Source organism: Lichenostomus cassidix, chromosome 2 (assembly GCF_008360975.1).
Source record: "Lichenostomus cassidix isolate B80296 chromosome 2, HeHo_3.0, whole genome shotgun sequence".
Lineage (NCBI taxonomy): Eukaryota > Metazoa > Chordata > Aves > Passeriformes > Meliphagidae > Lichenostomus > Lichenostomus cassidix.
Genome location: NC_139482.1, coordinates 28375897 through 28397718, shown reverse-complemented (window position 1 = coordinate 28397718; position 21822 = coordinate 28375897). Strand labels below are relative to the sequence as shown.

Sequence of the window (21822 nt, the reverse complement as noted above, 5' to 3'; positions counted from 1 at the left end):
ATTTTATAACCAGCCTAGAGTATTAACTCTATCAGTCTTGGTTATAACAAAGCAAGGCTGATTTATTTTCTTTCTTATGACTGCCCCCAAAAATACCTGAAAAGCAAAATTACTTGGTTGATAAAAACACAGCCATTCAGTGATGCAGATGCCTTGATTTCAATGGAACCACAATTTTAGTGAAAGTGGGTTGTTTTTTTTTAAGGTTGCAGTTGCTTTGCTGTTATTCGGTATTATACTTCATGTCTAAATGCATTTAAAATCTTTTAACTTTCTGATTAATGCAAACTGAACCCAAAAACAAGGACAGGTTTTGAAACATTTCACTGCTCAGCTCAAATCTGACAGGTAATCAAATTGTTCTGTTCTTCTCCTGATGTTCCACATTTGTAAATGAACAGAGGATATGCAGATCCACAGGTGGTAAGCATGTTTGGAATAAACAGTAGCCCCTGGTAGTATTCTTGCTGCTCAGCCCTGTTGTTCAAACAGCCATGTTAAATCAGAACACATGGTATATCAAGTACTTCATAAAACAACAAAATTGATAACTCTCTGCATAATGATGTTTATTTTTAGCCACCTGTTTTACATTTTATGGGAATATACTTTCTATTTATTTTCTTTTTTTAATATAATAAATTTATACCAACTCATTCCCTAACTGATGCAGCTCCAGGAGGAGGCAAGCTGTTGTCTCTACACTGCTGTGTAGGAGCAAGCTCCTGACGAGGCTATAAAGAGTACATTTTCTGCCAACTCAAAATATTTATCTTCTGGAAAATTCTTTGTAGCATCTGTGAAACACTGCAGTGAGTATTTCTCATGGCCTTATGAGAGTCTCATGGTTCAGCCCATGCCATAGGCACTTCAAATTTGTCCCTTTGGACTGTGATACATCATGCCTGCTGTTGTTGAGGAGATGAGAAATTATCCTACAAGGGCTCTGTTGCCTGTCCCAAAGGTATTTGCCTCAATAGGTGCTCTGGAGTCAGACTGAACTGCTTGGCTGTAAGAAAAATGTGAATATGAAATACCAACTCCATGAGACACCAAAGTGTCAGGACCCAGATGAGATCTCTCAGGTCAGAGAATTGCAGAGAACTGTGTAGCCATGCCATCTAAAAAACACACGTTGTTTGTCAAAGCTGGTCTGGCAAAAGCACCATTGTCCTGGTACAGGTTTTTAAGCTGGAAGTTTAGCACTGTTTCCACGGAGACAGAACAACCCCATTGATTTAAAAGGAACTGCCAGTGATTTGCAAAAAAGAAGAGTTAATTACAGGGAGGTCAAGGCTGCATATTCCATTTTAATTAAGCAAACTTTCAATATTATTTAAAAAACACAAGTCAAATAGTCTTTTAAAATAAGAAAAAAATAAGAAATCTTACTTTCCTCTATCTTAAACACAATTTTAAGGAAGTGCTCGGTGACAGCAGCAAAATTCAGCTAGCAGATTGTGACACTGGAATTTAAATGCCCATATATGGGTGTCTAAGTGGAAAAAAATACACACCCTTTGTAGCTGAAAAGGATCTGTTTGATACAGCCTGGACAGATACTGCCTAGACAACTCAGTTCCAAGTGGACACACACGGGCTTCTGAGCATCTCTGAATTGATTGTATTTTCACTGCCAGTAATGGACAACCAGTCATCTTAAACTGTGAGCTAATTCTTACTTAAAGAACGCCTAGGGTTTCTGTTATAGGCTTGTTGTGAGTTTCTAAACCCACTTTCTATGATATTGTTGGGTGTGAACAAAACTCTTTTCCAACTTCAGTGCCAGATCCAGAATTTACTATAAATATCCAAGAATTTGAGATAAATTAATATTAGAAAGAATGAGATTTACTTTTTTTTCACCAAATTCTGGTCCAGTGGGCTGCTGATGCCTTTTCACTTTCTAAATGATCTCTTTAAAAGATATCTATCTGGGAAAACATTTCTTATCAAATTAATGAAATTATTTCTGCTTTTGTTACTGGTTTTTTGGGTTCTTTTATGAGTCTTTTTGCCTTAATTCTATACACCAATGAATTATTTTGACAGAATAACTTTAATAGTTTTGTGTGTTTATGAGCTTTCCCTTAATTTGATGTGCAACGGTGATGTTCTGTATTTTACTTAATTTTTTTTGGGATGAACAGTACACTTTAGAAAAAAGAATGTCTGCTCAGACTTTTAGGGCTAAATGGGTGTGTTTTGAACTGAGGATAGTTCTTGAACAGTATGCACTTATCTTAATGCCTCTAAGTAGTATAACTTCACGGACTATAGCAGTTTAATTGGATACTTTTGTATAATATACAAAATATTTATTGTCAGTCAAGCTCCAGTGAAAATATGCAGAAAGGGAATGAAATCCATAAAAGATATTAAAAGAATCCTTCAATAAGTATCTCCCTGTTTAGAAACAAATTAAAACTAATACTGAGGTATACTGACTGATATGCAGAAGAATGTTAACTGCTGGCAGTGCAGGAAGGGTTTCTTTAAGATCAGTCTGTACATATAGTAAATTAGGAGAATTTGTACCTCACAGGCACTTTCCTCTTTCTGTTAATACCATGTGTACCATTCTGATGCATGAATCAGTTGGCATAACAGCAATTTATATATAGACAAGAAAAATTAAAATCAATGTCTGAAATTACTTTTTAATTAAGGTGAGCATTTTTTCCCATAGCAACATACAATTGTTATTTTGATTCATGACAAATAAAGCAGGATTTTAGTTTGTCTTTTCAAGGCTGAGGATTGATTTTGCAAGATAAAAATTATTTTGGCAAAGCTATCAAGGGATAGCAAGGCAGCAGTGAAGCTGGTTATAGAACATCCTGTGATGTAATCATCCAATATACAATACATGTAACTTTATTTTTGCTTCCCCAAAGCAATTTTATTGCTTTACTTCTGAGCAGCCTTACAGTCATTCCATTGCAAATCTTGCATTAGAAGTCTCTGAAGTTAAAACTCTGCAGTGTGCTTAATATTCTTCTGTGTTGCTTACAACTAAAACTTAATAACAGCTATGACAACTAAAGAGATCATTCTTTATATGATCCAAGGAAGAAGGGGTCTCTTACTTGTTTAAGTATGCTTCATTTTTTCTCTGTCCTTGGTTCTGAGGGACGACTGGTTTAATGCAGAAAATCTACTCATTACAATTACATTCAGCTATACTGAAACACATATGATTTCTAATTATAGAAATTAGGGCAAAATATAAATATTGAAGGCAGCCTGCTACAAGACAAAATTAAAAAAAAAAGAAACCAAACAAACTGTAAATAGAGAAAAACCTTAGTGTTTTTTACTATTTTGTTCAATTAACTCTTTGTAATTATTCTGTGGAAGGAAATTTCACTATAATCTAATGGAGATTTAGTTAATGGGCATAAAAGGAAAGCTAATTAGGTATTTAATTTCATACTCACCATTTTCAGTGTTCCTGCATTTGTAATGAGAAAGCCAGAAAGAACTTAGAGACCAGCCTCTCTGGCTTTTGTGGAGGTATACACATCCAAAAGACTCATTTTTAGTTTTTTTAACTACTATTTCCAAAATATCTCTTAATTGTCTCACTAAATGTCATAAGCCTGTAGGGAATTGTACAGCATCTATACCAGGAGCTACACAAAAAGAAGCAGTTCCACCTAATCCACATTTAGACAGGACAAATGAGTGGAAAAACAAAACTCAAGTTAACAGAAAGAGGAATCTCAGAGTTATTCTGCAAGTCAGCATCAGAATCAGAAAGAGAAAGGATCATATGATTCTCACTGTAATATCATGGGTTTTGGATAACAAAATCTTTGTGATTCTTAATAAAAGCTAATAACTAATTTAGTTAAAGAAGCACCCTGAAAGGTTCCATTTGTTTTGCAACACATCTATTTTTCATTTTTAATGCAGTAGCTGATGTTCCACAGGATCTGAGTTTCTACATTCTTTTGATCAGCTTGGAGTATCTGTGAAAAGAAGCAAATATTGCATGGCTGTGCAACATGAATCAGGTTCCTTGTGCTTTTCCCAGCATACATTTTCTCAACAGAAATCAATTGGTTATCTCCTGTGCAGACCAACTATGCTAGTTCCATAAGGTAAAAAGGAAATATGAAATTTAAAAAACAAAATCTCTTTCATTACACAGGAACAAATTTGCAAGTGGAGATAGAACTATAAAATCTGCTATAAATTCAGGGAAGTCTTTGCCCAGACATAATCCCTTTCACAAAGCGTAAATTTCAGGAAGAGCTGCCTATCACATGAAAAAAAATCTCAACATTTCAGTAGGAAATTCATTAAGCTTGCTTTCATATGCTTTTCTCTTAGCTGGGTTGATAGAATACAATTTCCCTTAGCTATTCTATCTATCTATTACAACAGGTCTGCTGTTCTTTCTATTCCTGTTTTCTTTGCTTTTGAAAATACATCAATGTAAGAAAGCCTAAATATAAGTAAACAATGATTTTTTTTTACGCATTAAAAGTATTGAGAATATCTACTTCTTTTCTGCAACATATTCAGTCCCATTCTTGCTTATATATTATTTTTCCAAGGCCATAGCTTTGGTTTTGATGCTATTGTTCCAGTCCAAATATCAGTTGAAGTGATTGAGACTATTTTTTATATAGTTGGTCCTGGATTATGCTCCAGCAGCCCAGTGGGGAATTAGAAAAACAATTACTTTTATTAAGAAGCTTAATTCAATGAAAAGACCTTTCCAAGGAACTTAATCTCAATTGACAGCTCATTGTGCCCTTAAAAAGCAATACAGTACTGGGGCATCAGCAAACCAAAGTGTTGCTTCTTTGCAAGGGATTTTAGAGTGAGTGCTAATGATTTTTTTTTTTTTTTTTTTTTTTGGTGAATTATGCAACTTTCTTGAATTTTTGATCTATTCAACCAGTTCAGCTGGGAAAATTGGAAGGTTTCTAACTGTAACATAACTTTCTGTTTCCTAGGCTTGACAATTATGCTGAATGTCTTTTAGAAAGAAGGTGTTTTTCAAATACATTTTTCTCTTAGTAATTAATATTAAACACTTCTTATTCAGGTGCATAATTTTTATGCAGATGTAGTATCTCTGATTTTGACAAGTTACTAGAGTTTACTTTTCAGCACTGTTTATCTCAGGATCACTAAAATATTGTTGTCTGCTTTCTGAAAACTGTGTATCATCATTTTTTTAGTTGTTTTACTGCATTTAATGCCAAATACTACAAAAGTAGCGTAACTTCTTTTTGGGCCTTAGAGATAATTAAAGCAAATATCTAACCTATTGTTATATTTTTTTTTCCAGCAAAGATGTGATTATTAGGAAAAAGGATTACAGACTGAGAGCATCACAATTTGGGGAATTTCTTTTTTCTTATCTTCCATATATGTGTATATATATAGCATATAGTAATTTGACTATATTCTCCTTAATTCATAGCTCATTAAACAAACTTTCTATTTCTCTTGTGTTTTTAGAACATTTTCTATTTTCTCTTTGACATGATTTAGTTTCTTAAAAATATGGAAAATTAATAGGCGTTAATATTTGGAAGAGTCCAAGTAAGACTGGGTAGGGCTTTGAGCAATCTGGTCTGGTGGAAGATGTCCCTGCCCATGGAAGGAGGTCGGAAACATTTGATCTTTAAGGTCCCTTCTAACCCGAGCCTTCCAACCCGAATCATAATATGATCTATTATTTTATCTGTTTGCATCCATCAGTTTTTCCTCTGACCTCTTTATTTAAGGTTGTCTTTCTTCTCTTTGCATATAGTTAACTGGTTTCAATTTTTTCCCTAAAAGTAAGAATAAAGAACATTTATATAATAGTAACTAACAAACATCTCTCAGTTTTCATATATCTAGGATCCCATCTGTAGCCTCTAATGTTGGAAAAAGAAAAGCCCGCCAACATTCTTCATGAATATTCACTAATACGGATTAATGCCTCCCGAATGGTGTAATTTAATAACTTATAATTGACTACAGTTGTGACATCTAGTTAAAAATTTAAAATAATTTGAAGTGAAGGATTTTAAAGCTATAATTGAGGTATTTTCATTTGCTGTTGTTTTTAGTCTAGTCAAAGCTCATCATTTTGTCCTAAATGAAGGGCACTTTTTCCTTAGAAAGGAGGGAATCAGCTTTTGCGTACTTTTGCTTCTGATAAAATTTGCAAATTTGGCCATTTTGGAAATAGATTGATCCCCCAGGCTGAGGAAGTAGCTCGGTTATTTAAGAAGTTGCTTTGAGCAATTAATGGCTGTATCTGCATACTAAAATTGTTTTGCTGCAACATTTCTATTTAAAATGGAAATGTGTCATTGCATGGCCAACTTTGCCACAAGTCCTTAGTGGTATCTTCAAAAACCTGCAAAGATCTAAGTCTCTGGAAGGGCTGTACTGTAACTGTACAATACCATCCTGAGTCCTTACAGGGACAGAGGGCTTTTACAGCATAAGTCTCACAAATTCTTCTATCCTGTCTGTTTTCAAATGCTTCATGCCAAGTATTACCTCTCTTAGTACTTTCAGTCTCAAACAGATCTTGCTTTGGAATGCACTGGACCCTGTAAATTGGAATAATTCTTTTGTGGAAGTGACCCAAATTGTCCCTGCTTCCCACTGTGTGCATGTGAGTCAACTGACAGACTGAACAGGAAAGGTAACTGCTTCTCTTATGCTGAAATATTTTTCCCAGCCAAGTTGCTAAACTGAGTGTCTCTCACCTGTTTAGCCATTGGCTTTCATAAAGATTACAAGAATTTATCATCCCTGAGATTTCTGCCCACCCTAGGAACATAGTACAAAGAAGTAGGGATGAATATGTAACAGCACGAGGTATTTTAAGCTTTTCTTCTAAATCAAATGGGGATTAGTTAAAATGCTGTTATATCATAGAATCATAGAAAGGTAAGGGGTTAGAAGTGACCTTAAAAAGCTTCTAGTTCCAAGCCACTCTGCTCTAAGCAGGGATACCTCTCACTAGACCAGGTTGCTCAAAGCACCATCCAGCCTATCCTTGAACACTGCCAGGGTTGGGGTGTCCACAGCCTCTCTGGGCAACCTGTTCCAGTGCCTCATCACCCTCACATTAATGAATTTCTTCCTAATATCTAACCTAAATTTCCCCTCTTTCAAATCTCACCCATTAATCCCTGTCCCATCACTGCAGTTTCTGACTAGGGGTCACTCTCTCTCTTCCCTGTAGGCCCATTCTGGATTCTGGATTCATTCTAGAAGGTTGCTATGAGGTCTCCACACAACCTTCTCTTCTCCAGGCTGAACAGTCCCAACTTGCTCACCCTGAAATAAGTCTTAATTTTCTAGCACTAAGTGAGCTTTGCAAATAACAAATTTTTCATTAAATACTCTGTCACCCTTCTAAAAAGCTGAAAGTTGTTTCTAAAAGCAGAGTACCATTCGGATAACGCCTGAATTTACACTCATTGCTAAAAAAAAAGAGTTGTAGCTTTATGATAACCATCACAGAATTAACAACCAAACCTAACCCAACCAACCAAATAAAACAAAACAGGAGATTGTTGAACTTCGACAACGGCAAGCTGTGTTCCCATTTTCTGAAGGTGGTTTAGGTGAGGAGCTGGAGAAGGCCCTGTGTATATCTTATTCCATATATCTTACGCCATATATCATAGCAGTTCTGATGGCTGCAGCACTATTTGGAATTGTTGAGCAGGCTGATATCTCCGTTTTCTCTCCACCACTCCTACTTTCCTCAGTATCTATGTCAGGTGAAGCCTCCCAGAGAAGAATCAGGGATCAATCAATAAAGAGCAGAAGTGGTGCATAATGTCTGAAATTCCAACTCACAAGTGCTAAAACACTGCACCAAGAATAGCTGTATGCAGGTGGATGACTATTCATGCATATGCAAATGTACAATATCAAGGAGATAGTTTCCAGATAATAAGCCTGAATATATAAGTGACAGAAATTAGCAAAATTTTCAGCATCAGGATTGGTTTTTGTTCTGAGAGAGGCTGTGCATGTTTATTCATATTAGCAGACAGACAGAAGTAATTCCATTCAAGACAGTCTTGAAAAGAAGGGCTAATCAGAGTGTTTGTTATACATTGAAACACACTCAGCATTGCAAAGCTATTAAAACTAAAATATGATAAAAACTGTTAAAGTAATTACAGAAAACAGAAGAAGCATTAAATTAGTTGGTATACTCAAAATCTGAGTGCAAAAAAATTAGCCCAGAAAGTGAAATTAAGGCAGTAGCAAATGCATGCATTGTATTTATTGTTTGGTTACCTGATTTTGGTTTCATTTAGCTTTAAGAAGCAAACATTTCCTTTGCCATACAGCAAAAGGTTGGAATTTATGTAAGCCAGATGAATATACACAGTCCCATGGACTCACTTTATACTAGAGATGAAACCAAACTTGCTACTCCATTGAGCTGGCACTGTGTAAGTATTCATATCAGAGAAACTCATTGCTCCAGATAATTACAATCTATAAGTAGTATATAAGTATATATACTTATAGTACATATATATATATATACATATATACATATATATATACTTATAGTACATATATAAGTAGTTAAAAATCCTGTTGTAAAAATAGTATAAATGATTGATTAGATTATCTAGGCAAACACTTAAGATCAAGTTCCAAGTATGTGGTTCTTGCATCTTGCTGTTTAATGCTAAATTCAATATGTTTCTTGTTCTTTAAAACTTAGAAACCTAGTATTGCACATATTCACATACCAAAATTGGCTCTAGTCTTCATAGTTGAGAGATCATGGTAACTTATGGAAAAGTTGAACTAGAGTCAAAAGCAAATTCATAGCATAGTCTTTTAACCAGCTTTATCGAAGAGATATTTCAGGGCATCTCCAACAGGTATTCACATAATCTTGAATTCATCACCATTTCTTTTTTAAAACATGTCAGGAGAATGAGAAAGTGACAACATCAAAATTAGAAGAACTTGTTCCAAACATTTTCTGAAGGGGTTCAAAGCCGTCACCTCCACTATGCCAGAATTTAACATTCAATCTGGTCTTGATGGAATCTGTTTTTGTCACTTCTTTTGATTTAAAGAAATTTTATTGTATATTGAATTCAGTTCAAAACATAGCCTTATAGACCCCCTAGGTGGAAAAGCATCCTGGAACCCAGAAGAAACAGAAGGTAGAATGAAGTTCTTAGCCCTCTGTAGGAGTATCAGTACAGTACCCTTCCTGCGTTTTGGTCCAATTCATCTTTTCCGTGTTGGTTGGCATTCACAGGTGTGAAAGATGATGAATTATCTTCCTGTGAAGGAAGATTTGCAAATTTGTGACCCTTCAGGAAGAAAAATCTGAACAAAGCACTTGAGATCACGTACTTAACTGCTGGGCAACCCTGGGCAATCTGCTCTTGGTGATGCTGATTGAGCCAGGAAGGTTGGGCCAGATGACCTCCAGAACTCCCTTCCAACCTCAACCATTCTGAGATTCTGCTAAGTTTTTGGAACATAATCTCTTTGCCTTCTGGCATTATTTCTGAGTGAAAAATCGATTTTGCTGTGGTTTCTACAGACCTTGCTTGAGTATTTACAGTGGGAATGATTGAAATGTGTATTATATTTAGTCCCCTGAAGGGGATATGAAAGAAAATGGTCCACTGGCGGCCTAAGCATTGATCTATTAAATACCAACCAAAAAAAAAAAGGAATTTGTGGACATCTTTGAAAGTAGAGCTTTAGTTACACAGGGATTTTTTTTTCTTTCTGACTGAATACTTGAGGTTTGTTGGGTTAAGGGAAGATGTTAAAAACTGCAGTCTTAAATCATAGTGCTGATTTTACATGCATAGATCCTGGATGTCAAAGTCAAGTAATGGACCAATAGCCGAACCAGAGGATACAGAAAAATTATCTAAGCTTGCCACTGAGTGTTTTACCCACAGGATCCTGCTGCTCTCAAAAACCTCTTCCATTATTTTCCTCCTATTTATATGGTATATATCTAGAATAAACTATGTTGATATCTGTGATAGTACAACTAGAAGAGAACTTAGCTTTAACTATTAATACAAGGGCAAAAATATATTGATACATTTTTAAAATCTTCTCTGGGATCTGTGAATGTGAATATGTGAATCTGTTCCCAGAGAAGTGAGTGGAATGTGTTTCTGTTACATACATGTTCAAAACACTAAAAAACATGAGTATTTTAATGATAGTAGAAAGTATTAAGAATAGAAAATTTAATAATTTTAACAAAACGTATATAAAACAGAGTTACTTGAAGTATCTGCAGAGCAACACCAATTTGTATATTACATATTAATACTTTAAAATATGTCAGTAAGCAAAGACAGCAGCATCAGGTACATAAAAGTAAAATGTATGCTTCTTTAGAGATCTACTTTATTTTAGATGTAACAAAATATGCTTTATTACATTGTTATGAAATATGTTGTTCAACTGATTTAAATAGATCCCTGATCTTTCAGGAAAACAAAACTTAGATGAAGAAAAGGGAAAATCAAAAATTCCACCAAAAACTATATAAGAATCTGAGATCTAAGAGCTATAAATAGAGTAGGTGCTAACTAGTCAGTACTTACCACTATTGATTTCTCCTCTTTCTCCAATTGCCTTGAATCTACTAATAGTTTCTTTTTGAAGAGTGCTGGTGGCTTCATTGTTACTAACTTGAGGAAAAAGTACTCTTAATTTTTTTTCATTGTTCAGCCCACCTTTTCTACTTTTCTGACTTGAATTTCACTGATACAAACCATTTTTGGAGAAATTCTTCCAAATTCATTCCATCAACCCTCTGGGAAGCCTTTCTTTTAACATAATTAAATGCAATTAGTTCTCTCTTCTCTTCCTACTATTTTCTTTCAATTTCCTTTTACAGATAAGCTAATATAGTTTTATATATATATATCTAGCTTACTAACCTAGTATACCCCTTTCCATCTGTTGTTTTTCAAAAAATTTTGTCTCCTGAACACATTTAATGAAAAAAAAAGAGGGCAAATTCGTTAGTTAGGTCTAACTAGTTAGAAATGCAAGTTTTGAATTCTTTTAGTTGACTTGATGGTTTTATGACAAGTTATACTCAAATATGGTGAATGACAGGCATATGTGTAATTTTTTATTTCAACCCTACTTTAAAATAATTTCTTATAATCCTTGGTTTTTTTTCTGCCACTGACTTTTTGTAGGGTGCTTTTTCAAGGTAAGGAAATTGGCAATACCATTAGTTTGCTACGTATTTCTTTTCTTTTCTGCTCTTTCCTTATGCTGCACCAGCCAGGAAAATGCTGCCTTTTTCTTTTATGGTTTACAGTGAATGGTTTCCATTTTCATGGAAATTCCTAAATTAAATGAAACCTGTTTTTATCTTCATTATTTCTTTAGTCAGCTGTGTCTGTATTAATACTTTTTAAATTGTAATTGGCAAATTTGCTATACTGCCTCTGTGGCAGATACACATTCTGTTCAATGTTACCTCTGTCAATTCATGAATCTAGGGAAAAGTAGCTATTCTAAATTCAGTTCTGATTTTCTCATCCAAAATAATGCGGGGAGATGATTCTTAGAAATTTCTTCTGCATATTTATTTTTTAAGACATCACATCCCACTGTTGCCCTTTCATTGATCTACCTGCAGGAAGCACATGTGCACACATGATGTTTAACATAACCAACACATGCAAAGCAAAATTTAGAAGAAATTTAGAAAACAGAGGAAGAAAGACATTACACTCAGGAATCCCTCAACGTCTTTCATTTTGTATTTTAGTGACATAAATGATCTCTGCACTAGACGATTATGGTGAATGAACTAAAACCATCTAAGTTTAAAAAATTTGTTTATCAGTTCTTTTAATAACTAAAATCGACCAGAGAATATATTACACTTGAATTGCTCTTGAACTAAGTTTACAACAAAAAGCCTTCCTGTAACAATTACATTGGTCATTGAATGTTAAATAGTGATTCTGCCATAGCTGTCAAAATTCAACAAATGTTTAAGGACATATCCTATTTTTTCACAGTGTTGAGACAATTCAGTAAACATACATATGGTAATTAATGTATTAAAATCATAAGTCAAAATATAAATGCATATCTGAGATATGTACATAAATATATCTTTTTTTTAATGTCTGCTAGCCATATGTTTCTTTTTTGTATCCTGAATTTACATATATCTCATGAAATGTAGCAAAAAGAATGCCTATTACTCTTAGAACAATACAGCCAGAAATAGACAGTAAGCACATTTTGCCCCTTACCTCCTGCCCTAGTTAGGTACTATAGTATCTGTATAGAGCTTAGTAGTCTTTATATTTTAGAGTTGCAGAATGAGTGAGCTGTTAGACATCTACTTCTTAAGTAATCTTTAACTAAATTATATCTTTTCAGACTGAACAAATGTTTCTCATTTGGTGTGACTAAGGGCTCATTCCTGCATCTAGTTGAAACAAATAGTACCTTTCATGTAGATTTTAGGAGCTGGCCAACCTATTGCCCCGTCATATCTCTGAAAATCCTCCCACTGCCATAAGAAGGTTTGTCCAAGGTCCCTCTTTGAAGTAGGAACAACAGAGGGGAAAAATAACCGCATATGTACATGGAAGGTAAAGATGACAATAAGTTGTAAGGAAAAAAAATAGCTTTAAATTCACTGAAAAGTATTCTACTATTCTGCCTTTGTCTTTAGTAATATGAGTATTGTTACACCCATATGTAAATCTGTATAACCACTGGCTCATCTAGGAGAGTCCAGCCTGGCAAAACGAAGGCTTTGGGTTCACCTAACAGTAGTCCATGGAGTTAAATGCATGAGGAGTCTAATGAAAGCAGAGATATGCTCTTCATAGTTATGCATGGTGGGAAGACATAGGGTTATGGGCATAAGTGGAAATGAGAGGTTCAGAATCGATATATGGAGAAACAACTTCGCCATAAGGATGCTCCATAGTAATCAGGTTGCCCACAGAAGTTATAATGTCTCTGTCTATTGAATAAAGCCCCTCAGCCTGATCTCAGATTTGAGCCTAACTAGGGATGTTCTGAGTCTTTTTAGCCAGAATTATCCTATGATCCAGTATTCAAGGTGTGATCTATGAAATCAGAGAGGGCAAATAACACCCCTTTTTATTGCCCAGGATGGCACTGGCTTTCATTTCTGCCAGAACTCAAGGCTCATGCTCAGCTTGCTGTCTGAACTCCTTTTTCAACAGAGTTGGTCCCCAACCAGGCTCCATCACAGAGGTTTTTTCTTCCCTCGTGCAGGGATTTGCATTTATTCTTATCAAATTTCCTAAGGTTCCTGCCAGACCTTTCCCCCAGCATGTCTAGGTTCCTCTGGATGGCAGTCACCCTCGGCAGGGGCTAATTAGTCCTCTCACCTGCACAGATCAAGCACAAGTACTCCTGTGTGTCCTTCAGGTCACTGAGAAAGAGGTAAGGAGAGATCCTTTATCCTTAAGGATGTAAAGATATATTCCTGGGTAATGACACTTGCTGTTGGCATTCAGATAGAGTACAGCACATCAGCCACTACCCTCTGAGCCCAGCCATCCAACCAGTTGCACACGTATCTAGTTTCCCCCAATCCAGTCTGTTATGTCCCAGCTTGGACAGGAGGATGTGGAAGTATAGAAAGCCTTGCAAAAGCCAAGATAAGTACCATCCACTTTTCTTCTCTCATCCATATATTCAGTCAGTACATCACAGAGAACAGTCAGATTGATCAGGCTAGATTTACCCTTAGTAAATTCATGTAGATTGTTCCCACACATCCTGCTGTCCCTCATATGACTCAAAATGTATTCCAAGTGGAGTCAGCCTAAGATTCTCCCAAGGGCAGAAGCAAGACTGACTGATCTGTAGCACTTGGATAATCAAGCAAATAGTCTTGTATGCCAGTGTTAATTCAACAGGTGTGAATTTAGTCTCATGCAGTCTTAAATCTTAATTGCATTAATGAAAGAATAGCTAAATATTTGGTTAGAATATTTGGTATACTGGAAAACAAGCCCACAAATAATAGTTCAGCAGATTAATGTGAATTCCTCTAGTTTGTCGGTGGTCCTTGATTTTCTCAAGTACAAATGTATGCTCTGTGACCTATTTTGTTTAAGCTACCCTAGATTTTATATGTGTGTGCGCACACACACACACATATATATAAATATATATGTATAATACCAGTAATGTGAGTGGTAGTAGACCCAGAAATGCCTCTGAGTATTTCACTTCCCATCCTGAACTGTGTAAATAAATATATGATTGTATGGGTCAAGTGGACTATACATACTATTCTGTGCTATATCCTTATCACTACAATAATTCATATATGGTTATATCACCATAATCTCTTGAAGATCTTGTTTCTGACAAAATGGTTTGATTTCTTTGGATCCCTATAACTGATTGCTTGTGAATTTGCTGTTTCTGGGAGAAAGCAGTGTAGGCTTACTGTATATAGACATTTTCTGATGAAAACACACAAAGTATAGAATTATTGTGAAGAAAGATGAGGGGGTTTCCACTTAATTTCATTTTCTCCCCAAAACTCTTCATGTACAGTAAAAATGTTCTAAGTTAGATGAATCAAGTTTTGAGAAGCCTAATTTTTTTCTTTAACAAATTTGGTTAACTATATTTGTTTCTTGTTACCATATATTCTGGAAAAGGTTTTCTTTATATAGAGCTTGTTGTTACCTTAGCTGATTTCACATGGAGTCAAACTGCTTTTCAGTAGTTTGTACCTGTGATGTACAGTCATGCCACCACTGAAGTTGGATTTGTAAGGCTGAACCCTGTTTCTTTCAAAACTAATAATATACTGTAACTGCAGATGACTGATATTGTTGCAATATATTAAAAGAAAATAAAACATATTGGAAACTGAGAAATATTTTCGCTGTAAGGATTCTTGAGTTTGGTGCTTTATTCTTTTCTGAATCATATAAAAATGGAGGGCCCCGAGTTTATCATAGTTTTATTAAATGAGCAACCTAAAGTCATGCTTAGCAACAAAATTCATTTAAATATCCAAACACAGATCTAAGTATATAGTATAATAAATTTAATATTTAAAATTCTGGCTGTGGCTTCTAGACATCTGTTATTTTCTTTGCTATGAGGGAGTGAGCTGTTCAGAGACAAACTTCGTGCATATTTTAAGCTGGTAGGAGCTTGATTAAAGGAGAAGAGGACAGGATCATATTCAGTTTGGGCACCATCCTGCTTCTGGAACAGGATGAGGGAGCTTTGCATTGAAACCAGAACAAAGGTGCTTACGTGAATGTGCTAGGCACAAATGCTGCCATTGAGCTCTGTGCTGAGGAAGCTCTTAGCCATAATCTATAATCCATCTATCCCCATCCTCTACCTATTCTCAAAATGGCACATAATACAGCAATGTTTCTAAAACTAGGCATGTGGATAGCAATCTTCTAAGTATTTTCCAGTGGAAAAATAAATCTTAATGTGAGCGTCCTTCAGTTTGACATCTTTTACATTCATCTTTCACAGCTCAGCTGTAGTGAGTTGGCTTTTGCCTGTGTGAGGGTTGCTCCTTTCCTAAGGCAAATGGAATGTCTAATGAAGGGGTTAATTTTTCTTCCTGTGTCACAAGACCTCTAAATTTGTCTCTGGACTTTTAAAGCTACAAATGTCAATGGACTTGTCATTCCAAACTGTAAATGAACTTGTGGGACCTTTTCCATTTCAACAGGAACAGAAGTTGGCCCCTGTTCTAATACTCAGCAGAAGAGAAGAGTAAAGGCCCAAGTTAAGTGAATATATGGAAGTTATGCATAACATTAAAAAAATGTATTTGTAGTTGTGAACATATTTGTTTTGGTAGCAATTTTCATTTTTTTATATAACCTTGTGTAACTGATAGTGCTTGAAAGCAATTTTTAAGGCAATATGATGATTCAAAACCAGCCCTCTCTCCTCCATACCATGAGATCAAACATTTTATTGCGAGGCCTATAAAATTTGGTGTTGTACTGATTTATCACACTTAAGTAACTGCTCACTGTATTTCAATGTTTTGATCCATATTTAGTAACTTGAGGCTCAAATACACAGGGACTGAATTCCTTCCCTGGGAAAAGAAAGAACCTCTTGAAATCAGTGTTTTAAAGGGAAAGCAATACATTAGACGTGGGGAACTAAAGGCAAGTACTCAGCATGTGATACTGAAGCTGGTGTTTGGAAAGATATTTATAAGGTTGACTACTGGATGTGAATTTAAAGGCTAACGTGTATGATGCTAAACCTCTGATAAGATATTTTTCCAAAGTTACAAAAAAGTAGTTGTTTCTTTTGGTTTTGTGTGAAAAGGAAGAGAATTGAATGGATTTTTTCAATAGATTATTGAGTTTATTAAAGACATTCAAAACTATATAAAACTGAAATTTTACTTATGAATGCCTTTGTATCACTGAGTATGTGGTGTAAATATGTACTTATTACATTATATAACATAAAATTGTATTTTACTTTTACACTGGGAGCTCATCTAAATATTCAAATTCTTTTGTTAAACAAAAAGTTGGAGTGTCAATGAGTTTTGAAAATGTCCTAATTCAAAACGCTTAAATGTCTTTTACGGCATTGTGGAGAAGCTAATTTATAGAGAGCAGGTACCATTTATGGTGAGGAAAACACGTTCAGTGCAGTAGGTGAATTAAGGAATTCTCCTTTAAGAAACCAAAAATCTCTATAAACAAAATCAGGCTGGCAAGGTTTTGCATGGTTCCTAAAATAAAGAGGATTCCAAGAATTTCTAGCACTTGTGTCTTATGAAAATTGAACCCTTTAAATGCACATTTTAGAAAGGAAAAATAGATACAAGTACCAAAGAAAAAAAAGGCTGGTATATCTTTTGTATTTTCAGACTTCTATGGATTTATTATATAAAATTATTAGCAGTATGCTAAATCTCATCTACATTGACTAAAACACCCTTCAAAGCCAAAGTCTTTTAGTGCCATATATCAACAAAGTGAATATAAAAAGAAATTAATGTCATTATAATTAAACAAAAAATCAGGTTCCCAGCTGAAGTTCTGAGGCTTATCTGACCACTCAAGACTTGGTGAAGATGGAAGTTTGACAACGGTGGTAGTGCTTAGAAATCTCTCATTAAACACACCGGGAACGTGTCAGTGAAAGTTTGATCAGCACCCTACTGCTGTGTCCTGCTAAATGGCAGGCACTGGCACAAAGGCATTCATTTCCATGCCACTGCTACTCTGGCCCCACATTTTTTCTTTTCCTAGTAAATCTGCAGATTGCTACAGGCCCTAGCCGGGGTGTTGCTATCCTCAGAGAGGTTCCGAAACAGGTGCGGAGGCAAGCGGGTGTCCAGGGCAGCATTCGGCGGAGCGAGCTTCGTCAAGGTCCCTCGGCCGGATGGAGGCTGGCGAGCCGGGCACGGCGGACAGCTGCTGAAGCGGTTCCTGGGCGCCGAGCCGGGCACTGCGCCGGCCTTGCCGGGGGACAGCAGCTGCCGAGAACCGGACAGTGTCGTGGCAGGGAGGGTGCAGCCTCTCCCAGCGCCTTGAGCCGCGGACTCCGGCGGCGCAGTGCCCGCGCACCTGCGTGGGAGAGCCGCTCCGGGCCGCCGCATTCGCCCGGCGGCAGCGCCCGGCCGGGCAGGTAGCGCGGAGCCGCCGTGCAGGTGCGCGGAGCGGGCGGCGCTCCGCTCCTCCGTGCCCCCGCGGCTGCGCGGGTGCGGCCGCTGCCACAGCCCCGCTGCCACAGCCCCGCGCCTCGCAGCGGGCGGGAAGGAGGGCTACCGGCAGCCCCGGGCGGTCGCCGCCGGCGGGGAGACCCTGTAAACTTTGGGTAAGTGTTGCGCGGGCTCAGCGCCTCTCGGCGCCGGGGAGCGGCTGGAGAAGGGGAAGCGGAGCTTTGCGGAGCGGTGCGCGGGTCTTGCCGCACCGTCGCCCCAGCGCGGAGCGGGCGCGGAGTCGGCGGGCGGCGCCCGGGGCATGCGGGCGCTGGACAACAGGTACCGCAGCTGCGCGGGGGCGGGAGGGGCTGCGCAGGGGCGTCTCTGTGTGTGTGAGAGAGAGTGTGTCTGTGCGTGTGAGAGTGTGTCTGTGTGTGTCGCTTCTCCCCTCCCCCCTGCCGCCCGGCCGGGAAGGGGGTGGGAGATGTGCTGGCGCACCGCCGCTTAAAACCGCGCCGCCCGGAGGCGCCTGCCCGTTCCCGAGAGGAGGGCGACTGCCGGCTCCGCGCTGTGCCGCGGAGGGCGGCGAGGAGCGGGGCGGAGGGCGGCGGTGACCCCGCGGGGCCGGGCCGGGCGCGCTGGGCTGCGGCAGCCGGCGGCGGGGCGGGGCGGGGGGGCTGGCGGCGGTGTCGCCGCCGTCGCTGGCGGTGGCCCGGCTGGATGGCCGGTCCCGCGGCTGCCCAGCGCTCCGGGCTCTCTCTCATCCCAGGGCCGAGCGTTCCCTCCGCCCGCATCGCACTGCAGTAAGTTCGCGAGTCGCTGGGCGGCCGAAGTGGTCGGAGGCGCGGAACTGGGGGGGCCGTGATGCTCGGCTGTGTGTTTGGGCGTAGCGGAGGGGCTAAGCTGAAAGTTGTAGCTAACCGTGCTGTGTTGAATTTGTCAGGACGCGTCATTTGGTTTCTAGTTGCTACCAGTTTGCCTCGTCGACCTTTATCACTTTGCTGAGCCCCAGTCCGTGTCCTGATGCTGCCCCTGCTAGCCGGGTTCAGAGCGGTGAAGTGCTGAGGCATCCAGGGTAGATGCGAACACAGCGTGGGCAGGAAACAAAAGATGCAGCTGCCAACTTAGGCTTTAAAGGCTGGTCTTCTTAAACTTTGTGTTGATGTTACGAGCTCATTATTGTGTTTTGGGTTTTTTGTTTGTTTTTGTTTGGTTCTTTTTATAGCCCAGTGTTGTTCTGATTCCTTTTTAAGAACAGTTTTATTTGTCGGAAGTGAATGTAAATGCATTTTTCATTGTGAGTGTCCTGTTTTGTAGATGGATTAAGGGTTTTCCCATCAGATTACTATATCGGAAGCATTATTTTTCTATAGCTAAACAAGCAGATTGTAGGGTCTTCAGTTCTTCATTGTTTGACTGTTTTTCTACAAATTTAGGGAGAACTTAATTAATTTTAAAAAGCAGTTTTATCTGGTTGATTTAAGTTTAGGAAAAAAAAAGGAAAACTTATAAAATCCTATAATGAAATAAAAAAAGCAATGCAAAAGGATAGGGAAAACCAGTAATTGTAGGATAAGAAATAATCTTTCAAGTTTTTATAAAAGCTGCTTGACATTTCCTACTCCCATTTAGGTTAAATGACCTAAAGTAGCAAGGTAATAGTTTTTGTTTGCACTTGAATGGTATGATGTGCATATTTAGAAAGTTATTATGCATCTGGAAAAAAAAATCCATTCCAAGAACTTAATATCCATTCCCAAATAACTGGACTTGTGCTATGCTTTATGGATAAAATGACAGGAAGTAAGTCCCTTGTTTCTCCCCAAAGTGGTAATCCACTATTGCTCAGAGCCTGAAATGTGTGTCTGGTACAGAAGGAGAACAAGCATCAACAAACATGGGGCATCAATCACAAAGTAACACTTTCCTCCAGGGGCTTCTCTTATCTCTTCTTCATTTGTCAAGGTAGAAGGACTTTGTTGTTTATCATGGCCGGGAAGACCTGGAACAGTTATTCAACAGTCTGAAATGTTTGTAGAGGGATATGTTTTACACTGTGGATTTGAAATATTTGGGTCCAATTGTGTTAATCTAATTTAAGGACCTGCGGACATCAGAAGTTGATGTTCTTCACCAGGTTTATGAAAAAGACATTTTCTTATTTTTTTCAGGAAGAAGAAATATATATGAATTGTAACGTACCAGCTGAAATAATATTTTCTAAGCACCTATAGGTGTCTTGAACAGTGTTCACTAGCAATGCATGAACAGAGTTTTTAACAGTTCATGCAGTATGGAAGTAATAAAGTGAATTGTTTTGAAGAGCACTAGATACCATTTTTTTACTTATAAGGAGGTTCTGCACTGTTTCTGCTCTGGAAATAAGTGTCATTGAGGTGTCACTATAGGATGGGTCTAGGTACCTCTTGCCTATGGAATGAGATCACTGGAACAGAAATAAAGAGAATGATAAGAGAGTTGTAGGAAACCTGTTAGAGCAGCGTTTTGGTAAAGCAGAGTGTAAATAGCTCATTTGGGAGTAAAGGTTAATACTGGAAAACTTCAGTCAGCAGGCTGGGTGGCTGGACTGGGCTTCTTTTGCTTTGTGTGTGTATGTCAGCAGCACTGAGTTCTTGTGAATGGCACATATAGAATGAAAGAAAATACCTTGAAATCATGCTTTATGTTTAATGCAATAAAAACTAATAGCATATAGCATAGAATCATGGAATATCTCAAGTTGTAAGTGACCCTTAAAGATCATTGAGTCCAGTTCCCTGCTTCTCACAGGACTACCTAAAACTAAATTATGTGACTAAGAGCATCGTCCAGATGCTCCTTGAGTGTAGGTAATATATGATATTTCATTCTCTTTGAACTGTTATGACCTTTATTAGATACTGATAAGCCTTCTGCATACAATTGTAATGAGTCTTTTGAAGGCCTTGATTATTTCTGATGTTTCCTTTGTCAAAGTTAACTTTGTTGTAAAGAGCACTTTACATCGTATCGCTATTCACCGTGTATCTTCTCATTCTGTGTCCTGGTGACAGTTGTGGATCCTTATGAAAAGTGGATGATGAAAGGTTTCCATGTGATCTGGAATTGTGGAAGAGTAGTGACAATTAGATGGGAGTGGGTTACAGAAACAGTTGGTCTTGTTTTGCAGTTTGGTGTGCTGAATCAAAAGAATTTCAGCCAGACTTTTACTTGTGCAAAGGAGAAAGTACTTGTGAAAGACATTTATGTTTATTTTAAAGTTATGATAAAGTTTTCCCAGTCAAATCTGGACGACATCAATAGAGTGCAGTACTGTGGAAGAACAGGATGCTGGCCTCCTGAAAGCTCCCTGCAGCTTGTTGCTATCAAGCAAAGTTTGCAGTCTGCCTCAGGAATTCCCAACTGAGCTTTGCATTGTTGCCTCAAGTGAAAAAGAAATCAGGAATATGGACTACACCTTGCTCTGGATGTAATTCCCTTTTTTTTTTTTTTCACACTTGTGTAGAACAGGTTCTAAGTCTTTCTCTCAAGGAATTATAACATTTCACAGCCAGTTCAATAAATAGAAGCTGGTATTAAAGGTTAAAAACAATATTTTTGTGACAAGAATTCCACGTAAAGGATCTCTTGACCTTCAGTTGTGAGTTTCTTCAGTCAGTTTATTGTTTCCCATGGCACTCACGAAATAATTAGTAACAGTAATAGTAGACTTAAGGCAATTACTTGTCCATAATTTCAGTTTTTCATAACCGTACTTTATTAATAAGTTTCTCTTTGGGGACTACTTTTATAGCTAAACCAGCAAATTCACAGTATTGAAAAGCTGCAGAGGTGACATGCTGGGTCTCACTGAGAAGAGTTTGATGTTTGTAGCTATTTTTAGTACCTTGCCTAAAAGAGTGAAAAAAAGTTAAAAATTTGAGCTTTGAAACGGATATCTTGATTTTGTCAACCTGACCTAGTTCTCAGTACACTAATAATGCTCTTACTATGGATAGAAATGATCTGATGCAGGTAAAGTATTTAGGCTAATTTAGGAAGTTGAGAAGTAAATATTTATTTTGGTAGTTGGAATTGAGATGAGTAACTCTCCCCAAACACCCTGTAAAACAGCTTTTTGCAATGTACAA

General features: G+C 37.8%; 1 protein-coding gene across 8 annotated transcripts in view; it reads left to right on the top strand.

The window, feature by feature from the left end:
• The window catches only part of DGKB (diacylglycerol kinase beta), a 455069-nt gene that overhangs the window by 103067 nt on the left and 330180 nt on the right, over positions 1–21822 (top strand). For 4 of the 8 annotated variants that reach the window (XM_085050835.1, XM_085050833.1, XM_085050834.1 and 1 more), the window contains exon 1: positions 18209–18495. The exons of 2 other annotated variants lie outside the window; for them this stretch is intronic. The gene's annotated coding sequence lies outside the window, so the exon portion shown is untranslated. Of the gene's footprint in view, positions 1–17787; positions 17866–17920; positions 18032–18208; positions 18496–21822 lie in introns of those variants that run through there. 2 more of the 8 variants (XM_085050829.1, XM_085050832.1) reach the window with 2 other exon arrangements.